Consider the following 20,276-nt stretch of genomic DNA (forward strand, 5'->3'; position numbering starts at 1 on the left):
CCTTCGTGCGCCACAACTTCGCTGGGTAACCAGTGTCTCACCAGCACTGTCTTCCTTAAATCCAGTCTAAACTGACCCTCTTCCAGGTTAAACCTCTGCCCTTCGTCCTGTCACTTACAGGCCTTGGTAACAAGTCTCTCGCCATCGTTCTTAGAAGCCTTTGTCTTATCGAAAGGCTGCAGTAAGGAAGAATGGGACTATTCCCAAGGACCAACCAACTCCATGGTCCTTCTCTGGAAAGGGGGGGACCTCTAAAGCCTTGCTACAAGCTCTTGTGGTTGGGCTTGGCTTTGTTGGCCGGGGAGCTCTGTGTGCCAGGAGATCTCCCATGGGCTGCTGCTGTTCCACAACTGGCCGCAGGAAATCACATTCAGGTTTACACGGACAAGATGGCAGGAACATCCAGCCAGCCTCATCATCCTTGCTTTAACTTCGTGGCTTTGCCTCTTCCCCTTGCGAGGCACCAGCGCTTCCCTGCACCATTCCGTCTGCCAGAGCCTGCATCCCACACACAGCTCTTATCTCTGCCACGCTGGCTGCAGCCTGGCTCTGGCCTGTGTTTGCCACCACTTCATTTCCGTGTCGTCTGCAGCCTTGCTGTGGCCAAATCTGCGCTGGTGAAGCAGAAGGGGCTGTTGTGTGGGGTGCTGATAGGAGCTTGCTTTTAATTTAGCTGGTCTGCAAAGGCCGTGAAGCCCCAAGGAGAGCATCCGGCTGGGTCCACCAGAGGCTTCACCAGCATGATGGGAGCAGCTCCCAAGCTGCCTGCCCATGCTCCCCATCCACAGCCCGGCATCTCCCTGAGGTTCACCCAAGCTGGAGCATGGAGGAGGAGATGGGAACTGCTGTGCTAATGGCATGGGGCTGTTGCTGCCCTGCTCTGTGTCCTGTCCTTCATGGGCACCACAACCCTGGGGGGACGTGCCCCGGTGTGAAGTGTCATTGCTCCGACTGGGGAGGAGGTGAGGAGAGCTGGGATCACAAAGCTGAGCCCTGGGGTGTGCTGGGGAAAGCTTTGAAGCAAATGTATTTTTCACCTTCCTTTCTGTACAACAGCTTTGGTGTTGCCTGGGTACAGCCATGGTGGGCACAAACCAGCTTCATCACAGGGTCTGCATTGATGCTTTGTTTCTAAGATGGAGCAGCTGCAGAGGGAAACCCCAAAGAGGAGAAGATTGTGCTAATTAACACTTGTAATACCTGCAGAGCAGCAGGATGGGGTACATGCAGGGCTTGATCTTGCAGACCTCAATGCTATTGAAACACATAGGAGCTCAGGACAGCAGCTTTGGGGACATTTCCAGAGTTATATGTGTCGTGGTTTAAACCCAACCACAAAAGCTCGTTCACTCCCTCCCCCCCTTCTTGCCCTCCCCTTGCTCCTGGAGGGACGGAGAGGAGAACCGAAAAGAATGCAACTCCCATGGGTTGAGATAAGAACAGTTTAGTAACTAAGGTATAACACAAATCACTGCTGCTGCCACCAATAATAATAATGCTAAAGGAAATAACAAGGGACGAGAATACAACACCTCAGCACCAGCCGACCGATAACTCGCCCCACTCCCCCCAGCCGAGCACCGACCGATACCTCCTCCAACCCTGCAGTCCCAGCCCTTTCGGGTAACTCCCTGTTACACCCTGGGCATGCCGTGCTGTGCTATGGATACCTCTTTGGTCAGTTTGGGTCAGGTGTCCTGTCTCTGCTTCCTCCCGGCCTCCCCTCCTCCCTGGCAGAGCATGAGGCTCACAAAGTCCTTGGCCAGACCAAACATTTGAGCAGCAACTGAAAACATCGGTGTTATCAGCACTGCTCCCAGGCCAAAAGATCAAAACACAGCACTGCACTAGCTCCTAAGAAGGGGAAGAATGACTGCTGCTGCTGAACCCAGGACAATGTGTGATTTCCTCACAGAAGGAAGCTCATGTTTTAGATGTGGCCATCCTGCTGCTCCTCCAACAAGTCTCTTCTACAGAGACAGGGAGGTGTGAGCAGGGAATGGGCTGATTGTGCTCCTTCTCAGGAGTGGTGCCAGGGTTGTGGGCGAGACCTGGTGCATGGGCATGGTCCTGTAGGGAGGATGAGCTCCAGATCCTGACGGTCTGAGAGCAGGGGGACCATGTCACCCTGAGGGGAGCACCCCTTCCCCGCCCCACTGCCCCTGGTTTTAAGCTATACATTGAGCTGAGCTTGTCTCATGCTCTCTGGAACTGGGGTAGAGCTTGGGAAGCATCAACAGCCATGAGACGGAAGGGATCAGTTGCAGTTCTTGCTCTGTGGGTACATTGGTACACAGAGCAGGGTTTATTTGCTCTAAGAGAAAAAATCCCACCAGCCTTTATGAGTGTGGATTTATGTTCTGTGTCCAACAGAGCAACACCTGTTCTCTCAGCTGATGGTTCTGTATGTCCTTGAAACAGGCTTGTGCATTAGAGAACACACTGCGGGCACATGGACTTCACTTGCAACCCTCTTCCTTTAACCTGGGACAAGAAAAAGAAGACTTCTCAGCCTGGTGCAGTATGGGGGCACACACGTCCTAGAGAGGTAGATATGTATGTCTCAATCCATATACATTATCATACCTGACTGCATCCAGTTTTGCAAACAGCATTTTAGACTATAAATGCCTATCCTCACCAATACCCAAGCACTGATGTAAAGCACCCTTCTGGGTTTGATACTCTTTTTTGCTCACTGTGCTACTTCCAGCTTCTGCTCCAGGTTCTTAGTAGGTCCTACCAAAGGAAACCTTCATTGCATGTCCTTGAGTCCCCCCTCTGCATAAATCCTGTCCGCCAACATGGCAGAGGTGGGAAGCTCTGTCTCTGGGAGCAGCACTTTGCAACCTTGCTCCTGTTCTTCCCAATGTGGGACCTGTGTGAGCCTGCACCTCAAGGGGGGCCCTGTACAGCAGGATTTGGAGCAAGGTGGATCACCACCAGGTCTGAGGTGCTGAGGTATCTCTTCCATCTTTGTCCCTGCAAGGTAGCTGAGAGCAGCTGAAGGTTGTTCTCCTCTCTGTAGACCCATGTTAAAAGGAGGGAGCAGGACACTGAGCCGGAGGGCTCACAGGAAGGGGGAGATGTCAGTTGATGACCATGGCCCTGGGCTGGAACATGCTCTTTTGGTGAAAGACCATGCCCATTCTTGCTCCCCACATCTGAGCTCCTTCAGCCTTTTCCTGCCTCTTCGTCACCCATTTGCTGTCCCCTCCCAGGTCCCACACCAGCTGAGTCCTTCCATTTCCTTTACAGGGGACACAAATCTGGTGGCAGGGATTAACAGGTCTGATCAAAGAGCCATGAGCAGAAGAGCAAGAGGGAATGTTATTTGGAAATCTTTCATCTCACAGGCATGTGTAGCTCTAAAAATGATGAAGAAAGAGTAATTACTGTCATAAAACTGAGTGGGAAGTGAGATAAAGGGTTTATCTCACAGCACAGGTCATGGCAGAGTAACCTGCCCGCTTCCTTCCCTGAGAACTGGCTTTCAAAACAAGGCAGAACGGGAAGTTCAGCACAAGCATCATTAACGTGGGTGAGAACTGAACGAGAGCAGTGGGGCAGATGGTGCCAGGAGGGGAGGCTGGAGTTTGGTGGAGTTTTCCAAGGTCACTCCTGGTGTCCAGTCCATGTTTCTTCTTGCACCATGTGAGTGCACAAAGGCAGGTCAGCATTGCCTGGAGCAGCAGGATGGGACCTTACTGAGCAAGAACTGCTGGAGCAGAGGAGAGGTGGGATGAGCCCTGTTCACCAGGTTGGAAGCTGAGCACAAAGCAGCTCTTGAGCCCAAACGGGCAATAATTCTGTGGTAGAATCTGGCGACATTATTTATCACACAGGGCCCTTCTTCAGACATTAATGTTTGAACCTGAGAGTGTCCAGCCTAGCTCAGAAACTGTAATGCTGGCCCTGAAACCATCTGAGATCTTCCTTGTTTGTATAGTCAAGCTGATGGGTGCCTGCTGCAGCCATAAAGATGGTGATACACTCTTGAATATCAAATTTGTTTTCCAAAAGCCATCTGGCTGCATTTCTCTATTGTTTGAGAAAGCAGTGACACCAGCAGTGCTGTGTTACCCCCAAAATGCCCTGTGTTGGGAAAGTAAACGGCTGAAGGGGCTGAAAAGAGATGTGTTAGCGTCACTAGTCAGGGCCGTGTTTCAGGGATGTGCATCACTTTGTGAGATCTCTCTGCTCTTCACTGAGATGAAGAAACGTTGGTCAGCATCTCAGGAGGCAGTAAGAGGGTCCTTTCCCATGTCATCTGCTCCTCCAGGTCACCTCTGGTCGGGCACTCACAACCTTGTGCAGCTCAGAGTATCAGCTCTGCATTTCCCACCAGTGCATGCAAACCATGATGGCCTCTGCCAGGGTCCACAGCCCTGCTTCCTGTGGGCAGCAGGAGAGCTCAGGGCCGGCAGGATCAGGCCAGGGCTGCAGAGCCAACAAGTCAAAGGCAAGTTGTCAGACCCATTCCTGGCTCCACTGCATGGCAAGAGCTGAGGAAATCCCAGCCCTTGCGCTGATTTGGACCTGTCAGAGGATGATGCTTCCCAGGTTGTCTTGCTTTTGGCTTCTGCTGTGCTTTTGGGAGCAGGGACACCACCCAGCTGCGGGGTTGCCAGAGCCACTGTGTGTTCTGGTGGTGTTTGGGGACCTGCAGCCACAAAACTGCTCAAACTTTTAACTTGCCATCTCAAACCACCTCCTTTGCTTGCTTCAGAGCAGCGCTCAGCTGTGCCCGTGCCGAGCCGCGCAGGCTGCCTGCCATCTGGCACGAGCAGGACCAAGTAGAGTTAAATAAATGTTAAATACACACTAACACCGTGTGACACCAGCAAAAGGCAGTGACTTCAAGCTTGAAGAGTCTGCTTGTGTAAACAGCATCCTGAAATTAATATTTACCTTTGAAAACAAACATATATTTGGGGTGTTTCGTAGTCTTTCTGCCTAGCAGATGCCAAGAACAACAGCTTGGTACCGCAGGGAATTGGCTTGACAGCTCAGGGGACAGCAAACTCCCGCCAGTCTCCAGACTGCGAGGTCAGAGCTGGTCCCTCTCTTTTCAAGCAGATAAATTCACACAAGCACCAGATTAATCTTTGCTCAGGGGCTGCGACCTCTAATGAGGAGCAGGAGCTGCCCCGGCAGCAGCAGGGATTCCAGCGGCAGATGGGCTGGAGGATGAGGTGTTTGGGGGTGCTCGGAGCAGAGCCTTGTACACAGGGGCTCTGGGGAGGCAGGAGGGCTATCCCATGGTGCATCACCACCAGCCCGGACACTGTGCTCCAGCTCCAGCCTGGGGGGTGAATCCCATAACTGTTGTACAGATTGCAGCCAAAAGCCCCCATCAGAGCACAGCCAGGCTTGGAATGGGGCTCACTGTGCACCACAGGGTGCCCCTGGTTTCTGCTGCTCCTCCAGGAAGAGCTGTCATGGCCATCTCCATCCTCATGTGAGCACTCAGCACTTTTGGGGGGTTTGCTAGAATGTTTTTATCATTTCTTTGTAATTTGAGGGATATGTGTGACCAACACAGACACAAAGCGAAGGTTAGCTGCCCCCCTGGAGGTGCTGGGGATCTCAGTAAAGAGGGGATGAGAGGGGCTGGGGCTTTAGGTGCCTCTTACTGCTCAGCTCTTCTGCCATCACCCGCTGACTTTATTTCACCCTTCTGCCCCTAATGCACCCCTCCTTGCCTTCATCCCTGGCACTTTCATCATCCAGCCAGGCTGGATGGGATTCCGGGCAACCTGCTCTAAATGAAGATGTCCCTGCTCATTGCAGCGGGTTGGACTAGATGAGCTTTAAGATCCTGTCCAACCCAAACCGTTCCATGATTCTATGATCATGTTCCTCCCAGCTGGGGATGGCTCTTCCCAATTGTCTGTGAATCCGTCCCTCCAGGACACACTGAGCATCACACGCCGTGTGAGGAGACATGGGGCTGCCACCTGCCACTCACCCGCTGGGCAGCTGCTGGCTTGGGATGACAAAGTGACACCCGGTTCGGAGGCAAAGTAAACCCAGTAACGCAGCAGCATGTGGCTGGGAGCGGGCGGGCCGCGCAGGAGGATGTGGGCAGGTTCTATTACCCCTGTAAAAGAAAACCCAACAATGACACCGGCATGGCTGCGAGTGGGGCAGCGTGGGGGAGATGACAGGGACAGATTAAACACATGACACCCCAAAAGTGACGTCAGGCCAAGTGCACCAAACCAAGTGCACATGAGCTATAGAATGCTCCAAGGGCTGCACCAGTCTGAGGTGCTCAGTGCTTCTAGAGTGCCCATGCTGGAGAAAATAGTGTATTTGAGTAAGAAGTCATGTTGAATGCATCTTTCTTTTGAAATCTAAACCTCTTTGCACTGAAACTGCTGACAGTGCATGGCAGGGCTTGCAGTTACAATGATTTAAAACATGACAGCGATTGGTAAGTGATGCTCTGCCATGCCCAAGTCAAAGGGGGAACCTGCAGCTCATTGCAGGGGACCAGGGCTGGGGGAGGCACAAACAAGCTTTGACAGCGCTGGGCTGTTTCTGACTTCGCTTCCTCCCCTCAGTTCAGCTGCTGAGGAGGTCAGCCAGAGTTGAGCTGGGAAAGCTGGGGAGGTTTCCATCGTGTCACAGCTCCAGGCTAATGCCGGAGGGTGCGCTCGGGTCGCTGGGAGGTCTGTGGGGATGAGGGATGGGGATGAGATGCCATCACCCTCCCACTTACTGGGCTGGGTCCAGCTCCTGAGGGGGTGTCCAAAACACACTTGTGTCTCCTGTCTGCATGCCCTTACTGGTTAAAACCAATTGGTTATGATGTTTGGTGCATGACAATCAAATACCAGTTTTCCCTAAATAGTGGTTGGTATAAATAAGAAACCCTGAATCTGTGCTATGAAAATGAACAGGCTAGTTATATTACATATGAAAACCTAGAAACTGAGGCTCCAAATAAACAGACTCAGATAATCCTCTCTGAACTGGAAAGAAATCCTGGAGTTTTGAGGAAGAGCCATGCCCTAGTATGAAGATGTTTTCAGAGCTGGAAACAGGAGTTGGTGTTTCTTCAGGGACGTAACTGCAGAGCTTGGGTAGGGGAGATGGTTTAGAGCAAGTTTCCTGCCTGCTGATTTCAGTCATGCACTGTAATGGCTCTGCCCTGCCCATTTCCAGCTTGATGAAGGGTTTTGTGTGAGGAGTCTAAGAAATGTTTCTATAATAGAAATATTTCTATAAGGGTATATATAAAACTTTATATAAGAATAAATGAAACATATATATAAGAATATATAAAAAATCTTACGTATATGTAAATACGAATATATCTAAAACTCCAGGGCAGGGATTGAAACTGGATGAGCTTTAAGGTCCCTTTCAACCCAAACCAGTCTGGGATTCTATAAATACAAATATGTGAATGTAAAAAAAGATGCCTAATACATATAATACAATAAAATAAATATATAGAAGAAATATTTCATTTCTAATCTGAACAAAACCAGAAAGCAGCAATTCTGTTGTGGGTAGTGAGGGCTGGAAATGATGGAAGAGAGGGAAGGTTTGCTCTGAGGGTGGGAATGATTCCCCTAGGCTATGCCATTCCCCACCAGCACCTTCATCCTTCCTGGACACAGCTGGTGGGATCACACAGGACAACTGCTGTGTTGGATATGGGCTCCCAGATGCCCTGACATTGTCCACAACCGTACTGTGCAGCGAGCTGGAGATGCCCTGCAGAGGGGCATGTTGGCTCATGGATGCTCTGCCCAATGCTTGGCACATGCCCTGGCCCCAGCTCCATTCCTGGCCACCTTCCCATGGAGATTGCTTTCCTAGAAAGCTCTCCCTGCTGCTGTCTGGCTGGTCCCAGGGCACCCGCTGCTCCCTGGCCCTGGCTTCAGAGATGCCTGAAGCCTGGAGCTCATAGCCCAGCAGTGCCGGGACTCCTTCCATCCCGCTACCGTGACTGCCGAGCCCAGAATGAGAGCAGCAGGGTCTGGGTCTGCAGGTGTGTGTATGTCTGTGGGTGTGAAACAACATGAGTGTGCTCCTGCTGCCCTGCCACATCACCCGGCTCTGTCCAGCCCTGCTGCCGGGTGGTTATAATTTGTTATGGCTTAATTTTATATGTTTTGGAGGAAATAATACTCCAGGAACATTAGGGAATTAAAACTAGGTGTAACATCTGAGCCTGGAATGCAGCCTTCTGTCCCAAACACCGCCTGCCCCATATGCCCTGGGCTGGGACTCGCTGCCCTGGGCTGCCTGGTGGTGTGGCACAGGGTGGCTCCAGCACAGGGGATATTCCAGCTCAACAATGCCCTGTGTTAATTTGGATGGAAGTTTGTTTTGGAAAAGATAAGGGAACAAATGTGTGATGTGTTCGTTCCAGACTCAGGCTTTGGTGTATGTGATAAGCTGCAGAGCTGGGGATCAGCAGAAATTGAAACGAATTTCACTGTTACCGACTTTAAACAAAAATAAAAAGCCATTAACTGGCACATTTGAAAATGTCATTATTTTTTCCAGCTGTTCAGCACAAAAACCAGTCTGGAAGTGTCAGTGTTTGAGCCCCCATCAGCCCTGTGAGCCTGGACAGCTCCTGAGGCTTTGGTGATCCCCAACCAACTGGATCCCCATTTGCTTTGGCTTCCTTGGAGAGGCCCCGGCTGCACATCACGTTTTCTGCACGAGGACATCAGCCCTGTTGGCATCTCCCAGTGGTGTCTGGGGCTCTGCCCAAAGGACCATGAGGGTGAGGAGGGTGTTTTGGCAGTTCTGCTCATGGCTGGACCACCGGCCCTGGGCACTGATGCCGTCCCTGCCATGGAATCATGCACGTCCTGGCTGAGCCGGACCAAGCAGCAGCACAGGGTGCCCTGGGAGCAGGCAGCTCACATGGGGAGTGGTGGAGAGCACAAAGCCCATATCAGCAATGATTTCCTGACAAACACTGCGGCTCATTGTCTGTTCTCATTTATAAACTGCTCCACACCAGCCATCTGATATCCATTATTACAATTACAAACAACCCACAGTAACTCTCCAGCTGGTCAGCTCTATCCTAACAGCACTGCAGCCATTCAAGGATGCCATATGGTACCAGAGTTTCCAAAGCAGCATTGTCAATCAGCCTTATTAATTTCTGAGTTCATTTCTTTTCCTTTTACGGACATGTATATATATATTTATTTTTTCTTTCTATATAAGACAGAGACACTTCTCTGGTCTTAATTTGGAAGATGCAGCTTGACAGACTAATTGAAACATCTACATCTACAAGGCAGCTGGCAGGGAAAGGAAGAGCCCGAACTCTGCAAGCAGCCCCCTGAGTAATGGTGCTCATGCAAGACCTCCAAGTGTGTCATACCATATATACCACAGTGCGTGCCACGAGAATATTAAAACCCCATTAGATCCGGAGTGCCAGCCATGGCTGGCTCTTTGACTGCAGATGGAGAGCTGCTAACGGCCATTTCCCTTCGATCTCTTCCTCTCCTTTGAGCTGTATTTATTTTTACCCCCTCATTTTGAAGCCTCCGGGGGTTATTGCTGGAGGTGGTTGCAGATGCTGAGATGCTGAGATGCTGCTGGCTCTGCCTGTGCACATCCCCAAGTGCTGTCTGACCAGGTCTGTGCTGCTGCCATTGGGTGGATCGTCCCTTTGGGGTGATTTATGGGGAAAGAGACACTTTCATGCTGGCCACTTCTGCATGGCACCACTGCAGTTGGCTGCATCTTGTCTCTGTCACCCTGTCATCATGGCTGGTGGTGAGGTATCTTGTCCAAGTGCAGGTGGTGGATGTGATTGCTCCCAGCCCTGAAACACATCAGGTCATAGCACCTCAAGCTGCCCCAGGGCAGGTTTAGATGGAGCTGAGGAACAATTCCTTCCCCAAAGGGAGCTCAGGCATTGGAACAGGCTGCCCAGGGCAGGGCTGCAGGCACCATCCCTGCAAGTGTTCACACCCTGTGGAGACGAGGCCTCAGTGCCATGGGTTAGTGGTGGCCTTGGCAGTGCTGGGGAATGGTTGGACTGGGTGAGCTTAGAGGTCTTTCCCAGCCTTGTTCATTCTAGGATTCTATGACTGGGCACTGCATCTTCCACGCTCACAGCAGCTGGCTGCAGGGACCCGTGTGGGTTAGTTTTCGCTTTGCTTTCGTATTTTAAAGCAAACCCAGCAATCACTGAGGGATGGTTTCTTTTCCTGGGCTGGATTTTATGCTTCTGACGCTCAGCCCCAGCTAAAGCTCAGCATCAGAGCTCCAGCAGGAGTTTCCTTCCTTGGGGGGGAGTAGAGGTGATGGGAGGAGCGGAGAAGGGGACATTTCATTGTGAGCCACCCGCAGCATGGCACCCTGATGGTGTCCCTGGTTTCACGTTTGGTCTCTCCCTGGTTGACTACATGGTGGTTTTGTGCCAGAGCAGAAGCTGCCTGTCAGGTATGGGTGCCTGGGGCAGCATCCCCAAAAGCTCTGGGCTGGGGTACACAGAGCTGCTTGGTGCATGGCTTCCCTCCAGGCTGCAATGCATGGCCAGGGAAATAGGAAGCAGGCTGAGAAGCGAGAGGACATGCAGGAGCTGTGTGAGATGTGGCGGGTGAGGGCAGCACGTTTTGGGTGCTGTGCACTATGCAGATTGCCTGGGATTATGTAAAACCTCTTTGTTCATCCTTCCTGTCGAGGGCAAAGAGCTCTGTGGGGCTGGGACAGGCCAGGGGGAGGGTCTGCAGTGCACAGATGGTGACACTGGGCTCCAGCCACCGGAGGATGTGTCCTGCCTGCCCCTGCCTGTCCTGCAGTCCCTACGGGCATTTCCCACATTGCTTTTAGCTCTTTGGAGGCAGGTCCCAGCCTTGGGGAGCCTGGCGAGGACCCAGCACAAGCTACAGCCTAGCCCAGCTCTGCCAGGGCTTCACTCACCCAGAGCCATGGCCAACGTCCACCTCTGGAGGGGAGTGCTGGGGCTGTATGAGCCAGCCGTGGCAGTGCTCAAGGCCAGGTTGGACACAGGGGCTTGGAGCAAGCTGCTCCAGTGGAAGGGGTCCCTGCCCGTGGCAGGGGCTGGAGCTGGAGGAGCTTTAAGATCTCTTCCAGCCCAAACCAGGCTGGGATTCTATTCTATGATTCTATGACTGAAGGAGAAGAAAGAGCCATGTAGGCAGAGGAAGTTATAAGAGCAGAAAGTCATGCTGGCTTGGCTTCCCCTCCAATATGCAGAAAAGATGGTGTCAGCAGTGAGTCAGCTGGGGAGGGATGTGAAATCATAATTGAAGAATGCTGAGAAAACAGCAAAATCCCACAGAAAAAAAAAAGTGTGGGGAAAAAAACCCAACAACCCTCAAGCAAAAGCAACAGGGATGGAGCAGAGCCAGAGCCTCGGCGCTGGGCAGAGACATGAAAGAGGACGGGTTTAGCAACTGGGTACTCCTCAGGGCAAGATGCAGAATTGCATCAGGGCTGGGGAAAAGGCAAACCAACCCCAGAGCTTCCTGCTGCAGAACAAAGGGCTGCATGTCCCTGCAGCAGTGCTGGAGCGACCCACGTGAGATCCCGGAGACTCCCCCAGTGCATTCCCAACCCGCGGGGAATGTGGTGGCCACGAGGGCTCCTTTGAACAAGTCTCATCAGGAATGTGGGGAACAGCAGAGCTGCAGAGGGCCAGGCTCTGCTCCGTGCCTGGCTCCCAGCATCACCGCATCCTGAAGGACAAACTCCTTTGTGCCACGTTAGCTCAGCACCAGCACGGTGCACACCTCACTTCATGCAGCGTGTCCTGCTCTGGGTGAGTGCTGGGACCACCCGCAGCCATCCCTGCCACGCTGCAAGGGCCCTGAGCACGGGCTGGGCAGGGGAAGCCTCTGCCTTAGCACCACTCCTGCCATTGCCGTTGCAGTTTATGCTCAGATCAATGGAGGGAAGAGTATTTGCCTTTTCCCAAAGTCCTGAAGGATGCCGGAAGAGGAGAAGTCCCCTCTGCAGGCTGCTCTGCCCCGGGGGCTGTGCCTGGAACTGCCTGCACCAGGGATGGGTTGGGCAAGCACCCATGCAACACCCTCAGCCCCACAGCGCGGTGCCGAGGTCAGTGTTTGCTCCAGAGCCTCTCCTGCACCAGCTTTCCAAGAACCTCTGGAGCAGGAAAACCCCCTCAAACAGCCCAGCAACCCAACCTCATGTTTCATTTGCAGCTGGAGCAAGGCCAGATGTTGCAGCAGGACGTGTTTTTGGTGAAAATGGAGCTGCTGTCCCATAGCCAGCACCCATTGAATGGCTCCTGCCCTGCCACCACTGTGCCCAGGAGGGGGGAGCTGCTGCCCAGAGAGGTTTGGGGCTGAGCCTGGGCCCCACTGATTCCCCATCGAGGTGACACTGAGGGGACGGGCGGCCCCTCCTGTGGGCTGCGAGCCCAAGTTTGCTTTGAAAACTCTCCAGTGCTTTGTTCTCCCCCTGATACAATCCATTTGGAGCAAATGCAGTCTCGGAGCATCTTGCCAAGCCCGCAAGCTTTGGGGAGGCTGCTGCGAAGCATTAGCTGCAGATAAGGCCTCCTCGGGGAGGGATGTCTGGTGGGGGAGGCGGCACTGGTGGAGCCTTGCCTCTTCTTGTCCCTGGCCTGGGACTCTGCTGACCATGCAGAGGAGCCTGAGGGACCTCCACCAGCCAGGGCATGCCGGCCGCTGCTTTTGGTCCTTTACCTAACAGGCTCAAGGGCCTGTCCCTGCACACTGCTGCTCCTTGCATCCCTCCGCTGATGGTCCCCTGCCTGCCCCAGCATCCCTCAGCTCCCTGGGCAGCAAGGGGCATGAGGCAGTGGGGCTGGGATGGAGCCGCTGTGCTGGAGTCCCGGTCCTGAGTCCCAGCACTGTGGGAGCCAAAGCTGGACTCACCCCATCTGCAGCCACAGGAGTGTGGGAGCTTCTGAAGCCCTTGGAGGGAAATTAGAATCATAGAATAGAATCCCAGACTGGTTTGTGTTGGAAGGGACCTCAAAGCTCATCCAGCTCCAACCCCTGCCACGGGCAGGGACCCCTTCCACTGGAGCAGCTTGCTCCAAGCCCCTGTGTCCAACCTGGCCTCGAGCACTGCCAGGGATGGGGCAGCCACAGCTTCTCTGGGCACCCTGTGCCAGCGCCTCAGCACCCTCACAGGGAAGAGCTTCTGCCTAAGAGCTCAGCTCAGTCTCCCCTCGGGCAGGTTCAAGCCATTCCCCTTGGCCTGTCCCTACAGGCCCTTGTCCCAAGCCCCTCTCCAGGTTTCCTGCAGCCCCTTTAGGCACTGGAGTTGCTCTCAGGTCTCCCCTTAAGGAACCTTCTCTTCCCCTCCTGCCTTGACTTCCCTGGTCCCTGTCCAGGCATCACTTCTGATACCCAGGCATCTCCTGCACCTTCCAAGGCATGAGCCCTTACAACACCCCAGCTGGGTGCCATATCTCTGTCACAGGCCCTGGCTCCCCCCTTGGCATCGCCCAGATCCCTCAGCCCCTACATTTCTATATGCAGCACCAACAAACAACATTTATGTGCGGCATTTGTGCAGTGCAGCATTTGCACGGAGCGCTGCTGCATGTCACCGTGCAGCAGTGACATTTACACGCCGCTTTCACAAGGACTGTTTTTGCCATGATGTGAGGAGGGGAGAAGAGGTTTCCATCCCTCTGCAGGGACCAGCCTGCACACACACAGTGCTGGAGGGGCAGGCAGGGTCCCTCCGAGGAGCTGGGTGATCAGTGTGATCAGTGTGATGAGCCCTGGGTGCAGGATGTCCCTATCCCGACGGCCCCATGGGGACCCTCGGTGACAGTTGACTGGGGTGGGAGCGGGCAGGGTGCAGCAGGGAGGTTAATGCTGTTATAAGCCGGGGCAGGGGGTCTCCAACAGACGGGGCCTCGCTGGCCAGATGGGGAGACTCGTCTGCCGCTCACCGGGGCCACAAAGGAGGGTCCCTGGTAGCAGCTGGCCCAAGGAAGAGGTTAAGGAGACACGTGTGGGGCCAAAGCCCGGGGGTGGCAGACGCGGCCCCAGCCTTTGTTGGGGGTCACCTCCCATCTGACGGCGAGCAGGTGGGGCGGAGGGGCTGTGGATGGCTCCATTGCCAGCACGGCATCACCAGAGACACCACCATCCGCTGCCTGTGTGCCTCCTGCACACAATGAACCTTTGTAGCCTGGGGGTTTTCCGCAGGGAAGAATGGGAACAGCCCTATGGCTGATGGGGGTCACCGGATGCTCTGGCCAGGAGCAGGGAACATGGCAGGGGACAATGAGAGGTGAGTGGCTTGAGAGCAGGGTCTCGCTGAGCATCCTCCTGGGCTGACTTGCAGGAGCCCAGCAGGGATCAGGACGGGCGCACATCAATCCTGCTCATTTAGAACCATAGAATGAACAAGGCTGGAAAAGCCCTTTCAGCTCATCCAGTCCAACCGTTCCCCAGCACTGCCAAGGCCACCACTAACCCATGGCACTGAGGGCCTCATCCGCATGGTTTGTGAGCACTTGCAGGGACGGTGACTCCAGCCCTGCCCTGGGCAGCCTGTTCCAGTGCCTCAGCACCCTTTGGAGAAGGAATTGCTCCCAATATCCTACATTTTCCCTACATTCCGGTACCTTAAGGCCAGTCCCAGGCAATAGTTCCCCCGTGGGGCTGGCGCTGGAAGAGCTGCAGCCCCAGGGGCACTGGCCCCAGGAGCCACTGAAGCAGAGCTCGCCCCAGCACAGCCCAGCACCCCCAACCCATTCCAGGCCCCCTGCGCTCCCCTCGCGGGCTCATTTCAATTATCTTCTCCAGGCCATATGAATTCTATTAATATCAAAGTAATGAGGTAATTACTGTGATTCGGAGCCACGGCTGGGGAATTGCTTGGGATAGGATTTCGCCAGCCAAGGGGGTAAATTAAAACCTCCCTTTGGAAAGGAGCAAAGGGCTGTTCCAGAGGTGAGCAGGGGGCAGCCCGGGGCAGTGGGTGATGTCCAGGGTGTCCTGCCCCTGATGGCTGCTGTTGCCACTGGGTCCCTTCTCATGTTGGGGGTGTTCTGTGGATATGTCATGGGCTGGGTGGGGAGCTCGCAGCAAGGGTGATAGCCCCATTCCTTGCTGCAGCTCCTCCAGGCCCTGCACAAGCATCCTTAGGGCTCATGCCTGGAGTATCCTCCCTGGAATGCAGATGGATCCCCCTGCTCGATCTGCTGCAAGCTCTACGGGTTCAGGCTGCTGCCCTCTTTCATGCTGGGGATCTGAAAAGACCATCGGGAAGGGGGAAATAGCAGGGGCCATGTGTATGTGTGTGTGTGTCCTCCTAGGAGACAAGCTCTGGCTGAAAAAAGAGCCCACAGAAAATATCATAGGATCACAGACTGGTTTGTGTTGGAAGGGACCTTAAAGCTCCTCCAGCTCCAACCCCTGCCACGGGCAGGGACCCCTTCCACTGGAGCAGCTTGCTCCAAGCCCCTGTGTCCAACCTGGCCTTGAGCACTGCCAGGGATGGGGCAGCCACAGCTCCTCTGGGCACCCTGTGCCAGCGCCTCAGCACCCTCCCAGGGAAGAGCTTCTGCCTAAGAGCTCAGCTCAGTCTCCCCTCGGGCAGGTTCAAGCCATTCCCCTTGGCCTGTCCCTACAGGCCCTTGTCGCAAGCCCCTCTCCAGGTTTCCTGCAGCCCCTTTAGGCACTGGAGCTGCTCTAAGGTCTCCCCTTAAGGAGTCTTCTCTTCTTGTCCTGGGTTCAGCAGTAGCAGTCATTTTTCTCCTTCTTAGTAGCTCGTGCAGTGCCGTGTTTTGACTTTTGGCCTGGGAACAGAGCTGAGACCACAAATGTTTTAGTCTGACCAAGGACTTCGTGAGCCTCATGCTCTGCCAGGGACAAGGGGAGGCCGGGAGGAAGCAGAGACAGGACACCTGACCCAAACTGACCGAAGAGGTATCCATACCACAGCACGGCATGTAATGGAGAGTTACCTGGAAGGGCTGGGGCCCTGCGGGGGTATCAGTCAGTGCTCGGTCGGGGTGTGGTGAGTTATCGGTCGGCTGGTGCTGAGGTGTTGTATTCTCTTCCCTTGTTATTCCCCTTATCATTACTATCACTGGCGGCAGCAGCAGTGATTTGTGTTATACCTTAGTTACCGGGCTGTTCTTATCTCAACCCCTGGGAGTTGCATTCTTTTGATTCTCCTCTCCATCCCTCCAGGAGTGGGGGGAGGAAGGGGGGCAGTGAGTGAACGAGCTGAGTGGCTGGGTTTAAACCACAACAGTTCTCCAGGCTGAACCAGCCCAGCTCTGCCCCCAAACGAAAGGAGGGAGCCCCTGCTGCATCCACCCCCTGTGGGGAGCTTGGGACACAAGCAGAGCCTGGTCCCAGCTGCAGTGGGGTCCCAGCCAGGAACCAGGGACGGTGCTGGGCACAGAGCAGGCAGGAGGCTGAGCAGGGGGAGTGTGCATGCAGCCGGGGGGTAAAAATAGCTCTTGTGGAGCAGGAGTGTCACCGATCCCTGCCAAGCAGGGAGGGAGCATGAGCTGCTTCCCAAGTCCTTGTAAGAGGAAAGTGGTAGGGAATGGGAGGGTGGGGTTTGGGCCCATGGTGCTGAGCAGAAAGCCAGGGTGTGCAGGGGAACCCTGCGGGGCAGCACCACACAGACAGGGGCTGGGGCTGCCCCAGACCCCAGAGTAACCGGGCACTAAGAGGAGGCCCCTCAGCACAGAGGAGGAAACGTTTTCCCTGTGAGGGTGCTGAGGCGCTGGCACAGGGTGCCCAGAGAAGCTGTGGCTGCCCCATCCCTGGCAGTGCTCAAGGCCAGGTTGGACACAGGGGCTTGGAGCAAGCTGCTCCGGTGGAAGGGGTCCCTGCCTGTGGCAGGGGTTGGAGCTGGGTGAGCTTTGGGGTCCCTTCCAACCCAAACCAGGCTGGGACCCGATGATAACCAGCAGCTCAAGGGACGCGTGTCCCTGTCCCCGCAGGCGCCGGCCTCTGTCCGCGCACCCAGGGAGGGGGCTCCGGCCCCCCCAGCCCAGGGCAGTGGAGGGGCTGCAGAGCGGCTCTTTGCTGGCACCTGCTGTCAGCTTGAGGTACTGCAGCTGCCTCCTGCCGTGGAGCCTGCCCGGCGCCGCTCCGCATCCCGCTAGTGGGAAGGAGAAACGGTCCCTGCGTGGAGGGGTCCATTGTCCGTCAAGCACCGACCAGGCCAGCAGTGCCCTAGGAGGGAAGGTGAAGCCGCAGTAGGGTGCTCTGAACTCAGAACCCTTATGCTAAAGCTAGAAGTGGTGAAACGTCCTTCGTGACTCATAATAGTCCCGGGATACAAGGCTCTTCCCATCCCTCATGTGCCTCTGTGCTGTCCTTGGGACAAGAGGCTCTTCCTACAGCATCTCCTGAACAACTTGACAGCCATCAAGGTCCCCTTGTGCTCCAGACCTTCGGGCATCAACGTCGGAGTTGTTCTGTTGATGAGCCATAGGAGAGAAACAACAGCGGTGGCAAGAAGTGACATTTATCCAAGCTCTGTTAAATTAAAACATTCCAGAGTATCCCAGTGTGAGGGTTCCAGGAGGGTTCGGGGCTTGGCTGGAGCACATCGGTGTTTGCATGTGCTGGGGTCCCTGGCTGCACAGCCGCTTCCAGAAGCCCTCTCCATGCATGGGACTGCATTTCCCAAGGAGGAGGGCTTTGCTGGAGTGTGTTTGTCCATCTGCCCACCCCCCTGAACTCTCAGCCTGCCCAGGATTTTAACAAACCCCTTATCAAACACGTGGGATGCAACTAAAGCCAGGCTGGAGCAGCTGGGGAGTAGGGAAGGGTCTGACACTGCTAAATAAAGCACTTGGAGGTCACCAGGAGGGACGGGATCCAAAGGGACTGGGATGGGCTGGAGAGGTGCAAACCAGTGCAAAGCTCATGAGGTTCAACAAGGCCAAGTGTAAGGCTCTGCACCTGGGTTGGGGCAACCCCAAGCACAAACACAGGCCGGGGGAAATAGGATGGAGCAGCCCTGAGGAGAAGGACTTGGGGGTGTTGGGTGAGGAGAAGCTCCCCATGACCTGGCTTCAGTGAGCGCTTGAGCCCAGAACCGCCCCGTGTGCTGGGCTGCACCCCCAGAGCGTGAGCAGCAGCTCAGGGAGGGGATCCTGCCCCTCTGCTGTGCTCTGGGGAGACCCCCCCTGCAGCCCTGATCCAGCTCTGGGGCAGCAGCACAAGAGGGACGTGGAGCTGCTGGAGCGAGGCCAGAGGAGGCCACGGAGCTGCTGCGAGGGCTGGAGCAGCTCTGCTCTGGAGCCAGGCTGAGAGAGCTGGGCTGGGGCAGCCTGGAGAAGAGAAGGCTCCTGAAGGGGAGACCTGAGAGCAGCTCCAGTGCCTGAAGGGGCTGCAGGAAACCTCCAGCAGTGTCTCCCACCAGCTCTGCAGTCCAGGAGATGCCGAGATGCCTCTTCCCCAGTGCTCATCAGGGAGGAATCAGCATTTTCAATTGCAAGCTACAAATGAACCAAAACACAGGGGATTTGCCCCATTCCCTATGGAAGAGGCCAGTGGGGCGAGTAAGTCCAATCAAAGCTGCAAATGTGATGGTAGAGTTTACAATATGCAGTTCTTGTGCTGACTTTTATGATTAGTTTATGCCCATTCAATTACCCCAGGGGGTGAATGAAATCCCCGCCACTGATGCCACTTGGTTTTAGAGCATCTGAGAGCCAGCAGCAGCAGCAGGCAGCGAAGACTGGGCTTTAATCTGCTACAGCTTTTGCCTTTCCCAAAGCTATTTTAGCTCCCTGGTGCTGCTTTTTTGCCGTCCAGTCTCTTGTTCCTGCCCTAACATAAAGATCTGCCACAAGGCAGCAACAGTATTTTCACGTGATAAGAAGGCAGCTGATTGTGGTTATGTTACAGGGATGTGGTAAGAGAAGGGCCTGGATTGAGATAGAAGAAACTTTGCAGGCCACTAATTATGTCCCAAAGCAAACAGAAAGTGATCTCAAGTTAAAGGACTCTCAGATTCCAGTGATTTTAAAGTCAGACAATGCCATTTTGCCTCATTTCCTGCATAAGAAAAGATGAATCCATCTGTTAAATACGTATATTGCACACTTAAGTCTATTAATATCTATATTAAAATCTACCTCTATTAAAATCTATCTATAGCAATACCTATCTATATAACAAAAGCTGTTTTACTTCCCTTCCATCCCTCACAGGGTTTTCACGTGTCTCCACCGTGAATTCCCAGAGCAGAGCAGCACTTCCCTGGCGCTGAGAGCTAGGGGCCGTTGAGGGAGCATCCCGAGCACCACCGGATGCTACCTGTATCCCTGTGGCTTGGGAATGTTGTCCCAGAGACTGAACGTGAGCTCTTGAGGTCTTTTATTTTGCTTCAGAAGGAATTAATGCAATGAAGACAAGTAACAAACCATCTCTATAAATAGAGCGGTGGGCTCTGACACAGCTCCTGGGTACGCGGAGTAACGAGGCTCATAATAGCTGCTTAACGACGCAGTTCGGGGGGGGGGGAGAGTACGCAGGGAGAGCATCAGGATGGGCTCAATCCCGCTGGGATGCAGCCCCGGACCCGAGTCCTCCGGTCCGGCTGGAGTCAAGGGATGCTGTTTGCAGCTGAAACGCAGGCTGGGGGAGGGCCCTGCACCGGCCCCACACCGCAGCCTCCCGTGCTCCTTCCCCTCCCACGGCTCCCGCTGCGGGGCGGAATTCCCAGCTGGGCTTTTGTCACCAGGCACGTGCGCTGCTGCGGGAAGATTCTATTGCTGTGAATAGGATCGGTTCTCCAGGCGAGTCCTCCCCCGCTGCTCCCCCTCAGCAGGAGCCCTGACAAACGCCGCTGGCATCTCTGGAAGCTGCGACTTGCTCCTGCCTGCCAGCCCCAGCCTCCGGTTCCTCCCTCCCATCCCACAGGCTGTCCATGGCATGAGAATCACCCTCATGGGACCTTGCAGAGGGTCAAATCCAGCCGGGACCACCCCATGCACTGGGCTCCCAGTGTTCACCATGTGCCCCGGGACACTAAAGGACTCCTGAGAGATGAAGGAGCCTGAGCAGAAGCAGCCTTGGGAGCCAGGCTGGGGGAGTGAAGCCTGCAGGAAGGTCCCAAAGGCAGCAGCACCTCTGCTTGCGGGCCCCGACCTTCCCAGACCACAGCTCTTGCCCCAGCGCTGCACTAGCCTGTTGTACCCCCTGCCCAAGATGAGCATCCCAATTCAGGACCAGGGTCCTAAGGGCATTCTGGACCCCAGATGTGTCAATGTCTAATTTCAACCTCCACTCTTGATGCAACTGCCAAAGGAACACTAG

The sequence above is a fragment of the Lathamus discolor genome, chromosome 11 (genome assembly GCF_037157495.1).
Source record: "Lathamus discolor isolate bLatDis1 chromosome 11, bLatDis1.hap1, whole genome shotgun sequence".
Taxonomy (NCBI): domain Eukaryota; kingdom Metazoa; phylum Chordata; class Aves; order Psittaciformes; family Psittacidae; genus Lathamus; species Lathamus discolor.